General features: G+C 47.2%; 1 long non-coding RNA gene across 1 annotated transcript; it reads right to left on the bottom strand.

Annotated features, from left to right (window-relative positions):
* Window positions 1–662: 662 nt before the first annotated feature.
* LOC129382019 (uncharacterized) lies at window positions 663–6,745 on the bottom strand. The gene is made up of 2 exons (XR_008610108.1): window positions 6,521–6,745; window positions 663–1,042 (listed from the first exon to the last, which is right to left on the bottom strand). It is a non-coding gene; the product is annotated as an uncharacterized lncRNA (long non-coding RNA).
* Between the last annotated feature and the right edge of the window lie 9,783 nt (window positions 6,746–16,528).

Raw genomic sequence — 16,528 nt, 5'->3', positions numbered from 1 at the left:
AGGCCACAAAACTGCCAGTTAATCACCATTTTACCTATTGTTTAGTCGCGACCCTGTATTGCCCTTAGGCTCTTCGCTTCCCTCTGCTAATGCCTCGAGAAGCAAGTAAGCCCGCGACGCCATTGCCCATGCTGACCACGTGAGGCACCTTGCCTGTACACGTCAGTTGGCATCACAAGAAAATCAAAAGGGCATTTACAATCAGCAGCACCATGATGCACACTTTTCACCAGGTTCCCTTGTGCTCCTTTGGTCCCCTTCCTGTCGAGTGGGGCTCCGGAAAAACTCCGTCCTTGCTACAAGGGCCCTTACCGCATCTTATGTCAAGTGACCGATGTCACCTACAACATCATCCCCGTCAGCTCTACCATGTCGTCTGGCCTCAACTCACCTGATGTTGTTCATGTCGCACGACTAAAACCTTACCACTCTGACAATCCTGTTTGATGCACCAGGACGGTGCATTTTCCGCCGGGGGTCATGTTACTATGAGGCGAAGAAGAGAATGATGGTGCTGAAGATGACAAAAAATAGACACAGCCTGGCTGGGCTCTCTTTCGCTTCCGCGAATGTTCGCTCTTTGTAAATATATTGTAAACAGTTTCATATGTGTCACAATATAAATAAGAAATCGTCCCTCTGCCCTCCCTCCCTGGGAAAAGTGACACTTGGTCACGTCAAAAAGTTCCTTGAGCAGAATTAACGGCACAAAATGGAGCTCCTGAGGTGTCGTCTGGATGTTCACGTACGTGCATAGTATGGCTTTATGCGGACAATTTGAGCGCGAGGACGATGATGGAGCAGCCGGGGTCAGAACTGTGGAGGACGACTTCGTACGTTTCGTTACTGAGGTGGCGCGTAACCTTGTAGGGACCATAACACCAGTGCCACAACTTTTCGAAGAGTCTGCAGTGACGGATAGGCGTCCAGACCCACACGCAGCCTCCGAGATTGTAATGGACACATCGACCCTGGTTGTATCGAAGGTTGGTGGTATGCTGTGGCTCCAGATACAATGCCGAACAAGCTGGTATGCTTCTTCCTAGAGTCAGAAAAGCAAAATATCCACAACTCAGTCATCGATTAACAGTAATTTTAAAGTGATAGCATTAAGGGCTCCGTGTCGCAGAAAATCCAGTGTCAGTGCCAGCATCTCTAGCAGTGCCAGCATCTCCGCGTGGGGCATAAGCATTACTGAACTAATTGAATTTCTCAAAGTAAAATGCGACAGAAAATTCTTAAAGTATGGCTTACACATAACCTACACACATGGTAGCGTCGGACTGTAATTTTAATATATGAGAACTTTAATACATAATTCTGTTACGCAGAAACTCAAACACAAGCCCCTTTAAATGCTATAGTGCTTCCCAGCTGCTGTTTGAGGACTGCCTTAGTAGGAGCAGCGCAGCCCTTTCAGTTCCTTGCAACACCATCAAAAAGAGAACCACAAAGCTCACCTTCATGCATAGCATTCACTGCCAGCGTCTTCCGGAAAACATTACGGTTACATGAGAAGCAGTCAGGGATCTTTGAATGCTACTGCATTTCAGGCGAAGCTTAAGTGTCCTCCAAATTTTTTTCAAAGCACTAAACTGAAAAAACTGACCATGACGAGACAGCTCATTTCCTTTATTTTATTCCAAAAAGAGAGCACATGGAAAAATGCATACAGTCCTCTTTGCGCAATTGATCTTATAGTCAGGGTCAAGCAAATGCAAAACAAAATGCACAAACAGCCACAGAATTATTTGCCAAAGCAAAGTCACTTCTCATTCAGGTGAGTAACCTAAGTAGACTTCTAAATGTGAAGCTAAGGTACAACTGTTCACTAATTACATAGTTGGGATCCCCCTCGCATAACACGCATATCATTCCATACTAAGAATGACATAGCCAGGGACAGTCCAGAATGCAGCAGTAAATGTCCTTCAAAGGCAACTTGTGCACAAGAACCAGTGAAGCCGATTGTCTTAGCCTAATATTCTCAAATGGTCGTCAAAGCTCTCCATTGAGTTGATACAGTGCCAGCCCATAACTGAAGAATGCGCTACAGTACACTTCTCATAATGTGCCACGGAGCATGAAGCGCAGCGACCAGTTCTGTCGAGGGGCAGCATTGCCATCAACTTTCTTGAGTCAAGATGGTGTGATGAGTGAAAGGAGTCTAGAATAGAAGGGTTAGCCTCTGTATCCAAGTCCACACCTTTGCATTGCTGAAGAGCTTCCTCAAAGTGAAACTTCTCAGCCTGCTGGGCCTCTTTCTCTTATCAAATGCAAGGAATTGATGAAACCATGCAGTCTTCCCTTTGATGGTGTATGTTCTATAGTAAACTCGCATAGTGGGGCGAGGGGGCAATGGCAAGGAAGTACATTTTACCGGAAATCACTAAGGCAGATCTCTTATTTTTTTTAAATTATGCATTTGTGCTATTAGCAGCCTTCTTTGTTCTCACACCTGTCAATTTAGGCTCTTCGTGCATGTATTTTATGATCATGACTCGTCTTCACACCACTGTCATCTGTAAGTGCAGATAGACTATAGGCGGGTCCACCATAATGGGGGGGTGTAGGTAAGAGCCTCTCATGTATCCCTAACTTCCCACAGTATGGCTACTTATCCAGAATGGATATGATGGTAAATACACACACGAATTTGCTTTAACGTCATTCCAAACTTCATTCTTATGTTAACCTTCCCAAAGCCAATTTTCTGTTTCAAATTTGTTGCATGACAATAATTTGTCTCATCCAGCAGGCAATTTTTACTGCCATGTGGATTTTCATTCGTTACAAACAGAAATGTTGCTTAGAATATAGGACACCATCACCAATGGCGAGTGCTTGTTAAAAAAAATTTAGGTTCAGCAATGTGCATACTTGAAGGCTTCCGAGATTTATTTTGCGAGGTTTAGTTCATATTTCTCTGAAGAAATATTGCATAGTTAGTGTACACAAAAATCAAACTACAAGCTATAATGAAGCCACAATTCCCTATTAAATGAAACCATGTTGAATAAATAGGTGGGTGCAATTATTAAAAATTTTGAATACGAATTGAATAGTCTGCTATGTATTTGATTTGTGTTCAATTCAAGAATTTTCTGCAAAAAATTGTTTAATATTCTTTTCTGTTTGAATAAGAAATAACACTCATTTGAGCACTCACTACAGGGAGAAAGACCAATGCAAGTTGAGACTGTTCTGAATTATTCTGCTGCAGGGGAGGAGCAGTTTCCACACAGATGCACCATTTGCCGAGTGAATGCATGAAAGAAAACTATTGCACAATAAATTTTGGTCAATCAATAAGGGTGCCTCACCTTTTTTTTTAGGCATCCCAAGAATTCGTTGCTTTGATTTTGGCAAAATTTTATTTCGCTGATTTCAGCATGTTTTGCATTCTTTTAAACCAATGTGCAAGCCTGTCATTTTATATTTAGCTCTTCAATGAACACAATACTCTCCGTACACCTTGCAATGCACTATTCTTTTCTTTCATTACTGTCATTATCATGGTGCACCACATATGATCACCTTCCAGTTGTTTCTCATATTCAAGCTGCTCACTTGACCAAATGTCTAGATTTAAATAGCATTATTCTAGTTCTCAAATAACTTGCTCAAGATTTATTTTTCTTCATCAAATAGACTCAACTTTTCCACTTACTTCACTTTGTTCAGAAATGAGAAAATATTTGGAAATAGATTATAGTCTAAGGTTTTCCCTAATATATTCAATCTGTAAAGTGAAAATTTGCTACTTGAACACCTATAAGAAAAATCCATGTATTTTAGCCATCATTCCTGTGATCAGCAGCAGAACGCCATGGTCACAGCGGCTGGTTGTAGTAGTTTCCTAAAGCGGGCACTTATAAATAAATCTCATTAACGTAACATGTTATACCTTATCGCACCCTGCAGCCCTGAATTGAGTACTGACAGGCATCACTTGCAAGGGGAGATGAGGTTCCTGCTTTGGCACTTAACGCAACCACGAATATAACACCATGTGGGACTTTTGGCCTCTCAGAAAAAAGAAAGTATGTGTTACGATTATAATGCAAAATGATGCTGAAAAAAAATCGCAATAGCGGACAACCGCAGGGCGCTTTATTTATCGTTATTGTGAACTGCTGTTGCAAAATGTAGCGAAAGTACGAATGCATGCACAATTTACTCGTCACCAATGGCGAGAATGACGCCGTCCTCCATGGCCCCAAGGTTACTGGGCAGCCAGCACTTCAGAAGTGCTTACAGCACAATCAAACACAGCGAAGACATGTTCAAATATGGATCCATCATCACCAGCCTATATTATGTCCACTGTAGGACGAAGGCCTCTCTCTGCTATCTCCGATTAGCCCTGTCCTGTGCCAACCGATTCCAACTTGCACCTGCAAATTTCTTAATTTCATCACTCCACCAGTCTTCTGCCATCCTTCATTGCACTTCCCTTCTCTTGGCACCCATTCTGTAACCCTAATGGTCCACCGGTTATCTAACCTACGCATGGTGTCAGTGGTAGCAATCGCTGTGGTAGGTTAGATTAGATTATGGCGTTTTACGTGCCAAAACCACTTTCTGATTATGAGGCACGCCGTAGTGGAGGACTCCGGAAATTTCGACCGCCTGGGGTCTTTAACGTGCACCTAAATATAAGTACACGGGTGTTTTCGCATTTCGCCCCCATCGAAATGCGGCCGCCGTGGCCAGGATTCGATCCAGTGACCACGTGCTCAGCAGCCTAACACCATAGCCACTGAGCAACCGCGGCGGGTCAATCGCTGTGGTGCCTAGTGGTTAACTCACTACAGCTTGAAGCGCCAGAAAATTTACTTTTGATTAAAAATAATTGTATTCATGTCACGAACCCAAATATAATGCAAAGCGCATTCTAAAGCTCGAAATTTCAAAAAAAGAACTTTGCACTATATTCATGCAACAACGGCATTCTAAGTGACAGCTTCCACAAGCTCAGCTGCTAGCTCCCACCGATGCAGCTTACTAGCAAGGAACAGTGACATGGTTTATAAATTTTCACGAAGCACATCCCAGAAGCTATGGATTTATGTGAGAGTAGGCTTCCAGGCTTTGAACACAACTTTTGCACGGCCAACGCAGACTTTTACTGCTAGAAAGCATTCACCAGAACTAGAGCTCAAGCTGCTTGTGATCTTTCTGCATCTACCTGCTGCATTGTGCTATGCTGGGGAGGTATTCTGTAAGAGTTCACCGTCATCATTATCATCATCATCAGCCTATTTTATGTCCACTGCAGGACGAAGGCCTCTTCCCATGATCTCCAATTACCCCTGTCCTGTGCCAACCAATTCTAGCTAGTGCCTGAAAATTTCTTAATTTTATCACCCCACCTAGTCTTCTGCCATCCTTGACTGCGCTTCCCTGCTCTTGGCACCCATTCGGTAACCCTAATGGTCCACCGGTTATCTATCTAACCTACGCATTACATGACCTGCCCAGCTCCATTTCTTTCTCTTAATGTCAATTAGGATAATGGCTATCCCTGTGTGCTCTCTGATACACACCACTCTCTTCCCGTCTCTTAATGTTATGCCTAACATTCTTCATTCCATTGGTCTTTGTGCGGTCCTTAACTTCTTTTCGAGCTTCTTTGTCAGTCTCCAAGTTTCTGCCCCATATACCACCTGCCACCTAGTGGACATGTCCATTTCGTCTGCTGCTGAAGTGCTTACTGGCTGTGGCACCTGGCTGCTGCGGATGCGCAGCCAAGCCCAGCCAGTCAGATGTTCAGCAGCAGACGAAATGATCATGTCCAACAAGTGGGCACTTACAGAATACCTCCCCAGGTTTGACATGTGCGCTCAGGCTTGTCATTCCGATGAATCTTCTTTGGCTGTTATCGAACTTAAGCACAATTTCACTGGGATTCAGTGCTAGGTTTTTATGGATTTTTCAAGGTCCAATTAGTCTAGCGCATTTTTAAAGTTTGCCAGCACTGTGGTAGTCATAGATATCCACTTCTTTCAGTAAAAGCTGCCCTCTAACGATTATGCCGTCTACAACAGGTAGGCTCTTGACTGCCACAATGGATCGGGCAAGAAGTTATACACGCACGCTAAATGCACACTAACAGAAACAAGTACCTTTGCATGTTTGATGTGTGGGCAAGGGAACTTGTGCCCAGTCTCCTGTGATATCAAAGCAGCGGCTGGTCAGACAAGTTTACCTACACTGGCTTTCACCTCACAGACATGAAAACCACTTTCCGCTGCATGAGCAGGTCATGCATGTTAAGATTTCAATTCTGATCCTAGCCTACTTTGAAGTACAGAACACTTTCACAAGTGAAAAGCATTACGAGAACCCAGAGCTGGCTAGATGGTTCACAATTCTACTAGTGAGAAAAAGCCCTTTTGCAATTTGTGCAATTGGGAGAGAGAGCCTTCATGCAGGCAAGGCAGACAGCTAAGCTGGGCATTTCTTCAATATAAGAGGGCAGACCAGCGACGTGCAGAAAACAAGTACTGACTCTTACCTACGAAGACAAGCAATGATTTTGATAAGTGCACATTCATGCACTTCGCTGGTCTGCAACTCTGTTTTTGACTGGCAGCCCTCTTCGCAGCAGCAACCTGTTTGTATCTCGCCGTCACTCCAATCGCTTTCAGTGCAGCGACATCATTCACGGTATGCTGGTCCCAGTCTTCGTGATTTCCTTTTTTTGCTGATCACATCCATGGTCAGCGTACATGAAGACAGCAGCTACAAAGAAAAGCACATGTTTACACACTCTGCTGACATGTCAGCTAAAACATTTAGGTCACCTGGATCACAATAATGCAAAACTGTTGACCTCTTAGTTCATTCGAAATGTACTATTAGCACTCAGTGATTGGTAAAACATTTTTGAGCCGCACCCTGCCTGTTGTTCCTCGAGATTGTGTTGTACAGCGCGAGGCAGGGACAAGAGACACAAGAAAAACAAGGACAAGCGCCTTTGTCCCTTTCTGTTTCTTGCGCCCCTTGTCCCTGCTTCGCACTGTACCACACAATCTAAAATGGAAAACCAACTAGCCCAAACCGAGTCTAAGTTACTTATACGAGTCTAAGTTACTTGAGAGACAGGCAAACTGGCCGTGGCCTGAAAAATTTATACCAATCACAAAGGGCTAACAGTGAATTTCGAATAAACTCAGAGTGGAATAGATATTAAAGTTATGGTGACTCTGGCCTGTACAATCAATTGATTCAGTTTATTGATCAGGCAGAGGCTGGATGATCAGCCGGGCTAAAAGCTGCGATTGCAGCTTCAGTGAGCCCAAACAACCACTACGAATATTTATGGCAACAGTAATGCATAGGACAACTGCCACAGATCATGGTTACTTGTGACACTGGTAACCCATAGCAGTTAACAAACACGAGAGATTTAACAGTGATTAGACGATGAAAAGCAGTCACTGAAGAAAGATAACCATCGTACATCTATGAATATTTATACAGGGTGTTCAAAGTTAGACTTTCCGAGGTTTTCAAAAAAAATGCGAGGAGGAGTACAGAGAAGCCATTTGTCTACCTAGGTTATGCGACCAAGCGGTCACAAACTGTGAGGATAAGTGTCATCGTAATGTCAGTATTTAATTAAATTCAATAATTAACTTTTTATTTACAGCAGTCAGCATGTATGTTTACATTGAAAATTCAGAGGCGGTGCGATTTGGTGATGATTCCATTTTGTACAATTTTAGTAACACACCTGTGTTCCGAGATATGCACGTCTGAAATTTCAGCCCAAGCTGTCTAATTATGCATGCGAGGCCCCTCCCTAGTGTGACACAGCTGTTGCATACGGCGCTCCTTCCAACAAGAATGTGGGGCGATTGGCGACGGTGATTACTTTTCACTCTCTGTCAGCATTTCTGTTCTTGGCCAGCGAAACCGAAGAATGACTGTGCGGGCGACGTGGGACGAGCCCTGTTTCTTTGACCAATTGCTAGTAGAGTGGGTGACAAGATGCCGTGCCGCTTAAGACTTCTTATGCACTGAGGTGCAGCAATACTGCTCTGCCCTTTTTTATAGCAATGGAAGCGTTGTTTGCAGAATGATTGAAATTAATGCCACCTCACAACATAAAGCGACAGCATCAGCTGCCATACAGAACATTATTAACCACTAAAGTATCCAGCGCACCTTGCACATGCGTAAAGAAAATTTACGACCCTGCATTGTCAGTGCTTAGGAAACGCGGGTTAATTATTCTCTATGTCATCTTTTTAAAATTAGTACGCATCTACCAGTCCACATGACAGAGCATGAAATTGTGTCAACGTAGTCAAATTCATATTTATTTATTTACGCACAGCTCTGATTCCGGCATTACTTCAGAAGTAGTGGGAATAAAATAACAAAAAGAAAACAAGTACACTGCAAATTCGTTGCCTACATACAAACAAAACATGCAAACATTTTAGAAATTTGCTTCAGATATACCATTGCTTACACAACATTAGTTTCAAGTGATATGAAATCTTACTCAACTTAAAATTATGACAATCGCCACTAACTGTTTAAAAATGTTCCGAAATGCTTGCCTTCCTCCGCAACACACCACATGAACCGCTCTGGCATCGAGTTAAGAACTCTGCGCAGCACTTCAGGGTCGATGCTTCTACAGGCGCTAACTATTCTCATCTTCTAGTCGTTGACATTGGTGGGCTCAACTACGTAAACGCAATCTTTCATGTAGCCCCACAAAAAGAAGTCCAGTGGAGAGAGATCAGTGGATCTCAGCGGCCAAAACATCTCTCCTTCGCGTCCAATCTACTGCCGTGAAAAGTTAGTTTAACCAGTTCTTTGCAGTGGAGGAGAAATGTGATGGGGCCCCATCATGCTGACACCAAACTCGCCGCAATTCATTGAGAGGGAGACTCGAGGCAAATTTATTGATGACACCAGCAAGAATTTCTTGTGCATACAGTCGAACCCGGATATACCGAATTCGACGGGGATCGGAAAATAGTTCGATATAGCGAAAATTCGATATACAGATATAGGCAAAAAAACCACTCGCGATCATAAAAAATTGTGGCTTACCGATTGGAACAGCCGTGAATCACATAGCATGTACACACAATATGAAAGCGCTTTAATTCACGGAAAAAAAATCACTAATTTTGGGCTGCTTTTTCCTCTGGGAAATGAAGAAGTTGAAAACACTAGTCTCAATCTTCTCAAGACTGTCCAGGTGTGAGCCCAGTGCCTTCCATTTCGCCGCAGCAGCGCCGAATCAGGCTGAACGCTGACGCCAGTTCAGTGGCTGTGCACGGACGCGTTTCTTCGAAAACACAGTTGCCCTCGTCGTCGCTGGAATCGCCGTCTTGAACGCTAGCTATTCCGGCCACAATGTCCTCATCAGCGAGGTCGGCTACCGCTTGAACTTCGCTGTCAGCGTCAATGAAGTCATCAACAGTAACTTCGGACGGGACGGCGCCGGGAAAATTGGACAAGTCGCGATACGCGTCCTCCAAGCACTCATTGTCATCTAAATTCGGGACATTCATCTCCGGCCACTTCAAGGCCTGCCTTGCCGAAACAGTTGGCTACTGTACCTGCTTCCCGTCGCCCCAAGCGCCGGTAATCATCTGGATCGCGCCGAGCAGGTCAATCTTGAGATCGGTTCCCATGCGGAGGTTTACGAGGAGCCGTTAAATAAGTCGCTTCCGATAGCCTACCTTGAATGCCTTTACGATACCCTGGTCGAGGGGCTGCAGTCTCGCTGAGGTTTTCGGCGGGAGAAACTTCAGTTCGATGTGCTGCAGCTTGCAAGTCGTTTGATGGGCCGAACAGTTGTCTACCAGAAGGCAAACTCGGCGGCCCGACTTGCCCAACTCAGCGTCCCAAGCCTGCAGCCATTCAACAAAAAGTTTACGTGTCATCCAGGCCTTCCTATTACAGCCGTAGCGGACGGGAAGCTGTTTACAGTTCTTGAAGCCATGCGGTGACTTGCTCTTCCCGATCACGAATGGCCGTAGCTTGCTCGAGCCATCCATGTTGGCTGCAAGCAGTACCGACACACGCACTTTGCTCATTTTACCGCCGTGGCATGAGGTTCCACGAAAAGCGAATGTCTTATTCGGCAACATTTGCCAAAAGAGCCCAGTTTCGTCTGCATTGAAGATTTCTGCAGGCGAAAACTTCGCAGTGATCTTCGGACACTCCTCAGAGCCGTTGTTAGATGGGAAGAGGACTTGGCACCTTTGAAAGCGCCTCGTCCATGAGCTTTCATGTACTCGTCAACCCAGCATCATTCGATACATTGACCCCGGCTTCCCCCCTCAACCCGGGTTGACGGGGGGCTTTGGTTCGGGCCAACGGTCCTTCCCGGACAAGGGGGCTGTTGTGGTGCAGCAACACAGAGTTACTGCACTCAACACACAAACAGCCATGTCGGTCTTATAGGACTCAAGCCTGACTGACCCTCGGACTACCTCGGCGCAAGAGAGGCCAAGGCATACAACCATGGAGAGCACCAAAGCCGTCCGCGGAGCAGCGCGACCAACCAAGGGTGCGCCACCACGGGTTCCAGCTCTGGGTTCCACTGAGCCAAACAAAACCCCGTAGATCGACTGGCACACACAGCCGAGTCGAGCGACCTTAGGAGCATGCATCATAACTTCATGGATAGCTTTCCACCTGACTCATCAAAAATCACTGCAGGACGGGTCCACACTTCGAGAAACTTCTCGCCCAAGCGGTGCCGCTCCCGGGTGAGATGGAACCAGACCTCCTTCCGTGCTTTCGCAAGCACTTCGTGAAGGCCCGGTGCCCGACCCCCGAAAACTGCATTGCGGCGTGCCAACCAAACTTGGTAAGAGCACTCGGCAAGGAGAAGCACGAACTGGTTGACCGCCTGAATAGGCAAAGGGTGCAAAAATCGAACTGTCGGATAAGGAACACCTGGGAGATTAAAAAGACTAGCAATCCTATGGAGAAGAGCTGCAGGAAGCAAACACTGCGCGAAGGCATGAACCGAGTCCTCACGAGCGCCAAAGAATGGGCACACTCCACTAGCCGGGACGGCTGTGAAGGGCCTGTAGCCCAATGGCAGGCACCCTCGCGCCAGGCGATACATGAACGTGGCTCGCCTAGCGTCGAGGAAACTGGCCGTGATGAGCTTCCAGTTTGGCCTGTGAATGGACAGGTCATACATTTGGCAATGTGGGGGGAGGCCTGGGGTAAGGATGTTTACTAATTCTTGGAGTGGAGTTGAAACTATGTCGATGTCGGGGCGGACCGTGCGGAGGCTTACCAAAGAGTTGGCAGCCGCCGCATAAATGGTGGACGGGGTACCTGAGCGAGGAACACAGTGGAAAAATGTGCTCTGCGAAAACAAGTGGAGTCGGGTGCTAAGGAAAAACGAGGTAAAGCTTCGAGTCAGGAGCATATCCGAGTTAAGAGCGACCTGGGTCCATCTGGCATGTAGTGCAGTAGCCACGATGCACAGGTCGGAAATTCCTAGTCCTCCAACTTGAGCACCCGCCTAGCTACACAACCATTTGTACCCTTCCAGAGGAAGCGAAAGAGGACCCTCTCCAAAATAAGCTTGGTTCGAGTTGGAACAGGAGACACACATGCCACATACGTCAGGAACGAAAACAAAAGTGAGCGCAGGATTGTCGCTCGAGCAGTCAATGGGCATGACAATGCGCTGAACTTCTGAATTCTGGTTTCAATCTTCTCCTTAGCCTGTTGCCAGTTTTCAGGAGACAGATCATCTGGTTCGAATTGGAAGCCTAGAATGCGCAGCCGTGTTTTCACGGGGAGACCATGAACGGGCTGCGGACTGGACGGAGTGGAGTTCAAGTACATGGCTGCACTTTTCGACCTATTCAACCTTGCACCATTCGCCCTGCAGTAACTGTCCATGACCTCCAAGACGCCGCAAGCTGATGCTTCGTCTGGAACGACAATGGACAAGTCATCCACGTAGGCAAAAAGCGCAACCGGAGGGGAACCTGGTGGGAGGAGGAACCTGCCAATTCTGCTGTCACAGGATAACCTCTGCAGAAGCGGTTCAAAAGCGAGTACGTAGAGGGCAGGTGAGAGGAGGTCCCTCTGCGTACACCACGTCCCACAATGAATGCCTCCGAGACGCGGTCCCATATGACAACAGCAGAAGTCGGTCGAGAATACAAAGCTTGGACCATCTGCCGAAAACCCACACTAAAACCAGCCTCTTCCAAAACACGGAAAAGGTACCTATGGCTAATGATGTCGAAAGCCTTCTCCTGATCAAAGGAGCACCTGGAAGTTTCCTGGTGTTTGCCCACAGGAGAAGATCCCTCACTGCTAAACCGTGAAGCGGAGTAGAGCGCCCCTGGACACTACATGCCTAGTACGGACCCAAAACAGTGCCGAGCGCTGGTGTGAGTCGCGTACACAGGCACTTTGCTATGAGCTTATAATCGCAGTTCAGAAGCGTGATTGGACGCCATGCTCTCAGATCGGAGCTCCTCGACTCGTCCTTACAAAGGAGAGTGATTAGCCCCTCTCATTGAGACGCTGACAAAGTCCCTTCACTGAGTAGCCTGTTCACCAGTGATGTGAACGGCTTCCCTAACACTGTCCAAAATTTAACATAAAATTCGACTGTAAGCCCATCGGATCCTGGACTGCGATTACGCTTCATAGACTTCAAGGCTGAAAATAGCTCGTCCTCATCTATGGCTGAGTCGCACACTCGCGGCGGCTCAGCTGGTAAAGCAAACGGAAAGGCAGCTGGAGAGGCAACTGGTTCGGCATACAAGGATGTGTAAAACTGCCTCGCCAGTGCAAGAACTCCACCTGGTGAGTCGACTATGCTACTATCGCTCGAATCTATTAAGGAAGAGAGAGTTGTGCTCTTCCTTGAAAGATGCTTACGTAGGACGTTTCTGCTGCACCACACTTCCATTTCCCACAGCTCTGCTCGGGTTGTAGCCTTCAAGCCATCCCAGCGTCGCTGCAGGAGAATCCGAAGTTCCTTTCGGAGTGAGGCCAGCGCCGAAGCAACACTAGGCCCGCCGGACAGTGGCCTCGAGAGCAGGAGGATCGTGTCGGAGACGATTTTAATCTCCTCACGCTCCTCGCGCGCTCGACGCTTGCCCCAAGACCTGAAGCACTCACGCACCCTGACCTTCACGTCATTCCATTCCGTGCCACTTAGATTCGCTGTGTTATGAAGCGATCGAAATAGAATGGATGGTACCTCAGCGGTTGCCTGCCTGTCTTTTAAGAGATGTGGATTTAAGCGCCACGGTCTCTTTGCTCTTGACACTATGCTAGAAACGGCAAACCGCAGAATTAGGAAGCTGTGGTCGCTAAGAGCAGAAGGAATTAACCACGAAGAATGCATACTGGGAGCCAGTGACGACGAGATGTAAAAACGGTCGATGCGGCTCTGCATGCCCCTCCCTATCCAAGTCATTCCTGACTGTCCAGGGCGAAGCACGCGCCAAGCATCGACCAGTCCCAGCCCATCGACGAGCTGTCACAGTACAGCATTTCCACGCCTATCTTCAGATATAGGAGTCCCTCTACGCGAGAGGCGGTCAGCCAGTTCTAACACACAGTTGAAGTCGCCTACTAGAATTAGTCGAGAGGGACAGACCAAATAGGGTTCTAATGTATAGAAAAACTCTCTCTGCTCTCTAGCCCGGGTTGGAGCATCTACATTAACAATTCGAATGCCACAATCAAGATCCACCGACAAGACGCGGCCCTCGGAATCCCTGGCATGGCGAATAACAAGGCCGTCGAAATTCGGCATCAAAACAATGGCCGTACCTCGGCCGCCCGTCGCGCCATAACTCCAGAGAAAGCCACTGCTGCATCTCCTGGCTACTGACAGCCCCACTTTCGTCTGAAATGGCCTTTCCTACAATGCCGTGGCGGTTTTTAAACCGTTGCAGCCATCCAGTGCCACCGCAAAAGTTTTCTTCGCCATGAGCCGTAGCAAACCATTTGACCTTTTCGATTAACATCAGGCCATCCACGGGAATATTTTTTGCTCGGATTTCAAGAAACCACGTATAGAGTGCCTTCTCCACTTTGTCAAAAGCAGCAGGGCGCACACGACACGCTCCCGAGCAACTTTCCTCACCTGCTTTAAGCTTGATGTCCTGCTCGTTCTTTAACAACGTACTTAATGTACACCACGGAATGCCGAATGCATCTGCCACGGATGACTTTTCTCCGTTCTCGACACGCCGGATTTCCTCAAACTTTCTTGCAAAGTCCAGATTCTGCCTCTTTTTAATGTCTGCGGATGCCATAGCTCACCAGATGACCGCAATCATACATGCTACACACGGCACGTTGAAACACAGGTACACACAAGAAAACGCGCGATGCGCAGATGGAGCAGTCCGAGCGAAGCCTGTTCATAGAATAAAGAAACAACGCTCGAGCGGCAGTCAGCGCGGCTGCGAAGGAACGACAAAGGGAAAAGGAAGAAGAGAGCGGGGAAAAAGATCGGCGGAATATGCCGTCGAAGGCGCTGTGGGTGCAATTGCCGCTTCGCTATGCTTCGTTTTTTGAGTCCTCTCTGGCAGTGACCGTGCCGACCCCTCACTCTCTCTTCCTTTCCCCAGGAAGCGTGGCTTGGAAACGTCGCCGCGTCTCAATGCCGCACACTCTCTTCGTTGAGCTCCAATGGCCTTGCCCAATGCACACGCCGCCGGTACAGGAGGAGCGAGAGAGCTCGCGCCGGTGGGGCGCAAGAAAGGGGGAAAGGCTCTGCGTCGCTAGGCGACGGCCGTGCATGTGCAGAGGAGGAGCCTGCTGACTGACTGCAGAAATGTTTTCCCCTGAGGAACGGACACGAATGTCTTTGGGAAAAGCGCACCTTCCAGGGGCGCAGTGCGGTGCGGCATTTGATATATCGAATGTCCAACGAAAATGGAATTCGATATACTACACAATTGTCCTATACTTTTACATAGTATTTTCAGGGGGGTAATCTGTGTGTTCGATATAGCCAATAATTCGAAATATGCGGGTTCGATATATCCGGGTTCGACTGATCCTTTCCATCGAGGTTCCCTTCAAAGAAGTAAGGGCCAATGATTCTGTCCCCAAGTATGCCACACCATACATGCAGACCCCAGTGAACTTGGTGGTTGTGCTGCCGCAGCCGGTGAGGATTTCCTTCCGACCAGTAGTCAGCATTGTGAACGTTCACTCTGCCATTCCTGCAGAAACGAGCCTGATCAGTTCAAATCACTCTTTGTACAAAATCCTTATCTTGGTCAATTTTTAATGGGGCCCAATTACAAAAGTCTGCCCATATTTCAAAGTCTGCTTCACTTAGGTCCTGATAAAGACTCACATGGTATGGATGAAATTCATGCTTTTTTAGAATAGTGTGCACTGTTCCCCCACTTTTCCCACATTGTTCAGAAATCTCTCTTATGCTTGCATTTGGCATTGCATGCACGCAGGCAAGGATGTCAATTTCAAAGTCCTCATCAATGATCCTCTTCTTGGGCTGTCTTTTTTGGTAAACTAAGCCTGTTGTGTGAAAACGTCTGAAAATGCTAACAAATGTTGCTTTGGTTGGAACTCACCGATCCAGATGGCGAGACGCGTACAGATTCATTGCTAATGAGGCATTGCCATTCATCTCCGCTATTGATAGCACTACATCAGTTTTTACTGCCACAGAATAGTACTGTTACGGGGATGTTGGGAGTATAAGACTGTATTCACAATATATATACAAGCAGAGTCAATGGGGTTAAAATGGCTGACTAGTAGCAACACGCAGCAGCCAGCTTCTCGTGATCTTCTTATTCCTCTCTCTCTCCTTTCATCCTACCGTAACAGGACCCCCGGGCGGTGAAGCGCTGTCTCGGCACATGGTAGGCAAAGAACTGCGAGCGAAGTATGGCTTCAGCCGCAAAACAGGCACGACGTCAACAGGCGGCGGACTTGAGGATGGATGAAACTGTAACGGCGTGATCTCGTAACTGACGTCGTTAACTTGACGTAGGACTTCGTAAGGCCCTGTGCAGCGAGAGAGTAGCTTCTGGGAGAGGTCGACTCGACGACATGGTGACCAAAGCATCACCCAAGCACCTGGGGTGAACTAAACATCGCGATGGCACCAGTTGTAATGCTCTTTTTGCAGATACTGCGAGGTTAATACGCGAGATCGGCCGACTTGACGAGCCATGTGAGCGCGATCGATGACTTCAAGAGCGTACTCAGTGGCAACATGAGGCACAGAAGGTAGGATGGTGTCAAAGGGCAAAGTGGGGTCGTGACCATACAAAAGATAAAAGGGTGAATATCCTGCGGTGTCAAGTCAGGACGAGTTATATGCGAGTGTCACGTAGGCCAGCGTGGCGTCCCAGTCGCGGTGATCATTGCAAACGTACATCAACAGCATCATTGTGAGTGTTCAGTTGAGACGTTCCGAAAGACCGTTCGTTTGTAGGTGGTAGGTGGTGGACAGCTTGTGCTCAGTGGTACAAGAGTGGAGGAGGTTGCCCATGACTTCAGA

Source organism: Dermacentor andersoni, chromosome 10 (genome assembly GCF_023375885.2).
Source record: "Dermacentor andersoni chromosome 10, qqDerAnde1_hic_scaffold, whole genome shotgun sequence".
NCBI classification, from domain to species: Eukaryota; Metazoa; Arthropoda; class Arachnida; order Ixodida; family Ixodidae; genus Dermacentor; species Dermacentor andersoni.
The sequence above is the reverse complement of the archived record's forward strand: the minus strand, read 5'-3'. Positions and strand labels throughout refer to the sequence as shown.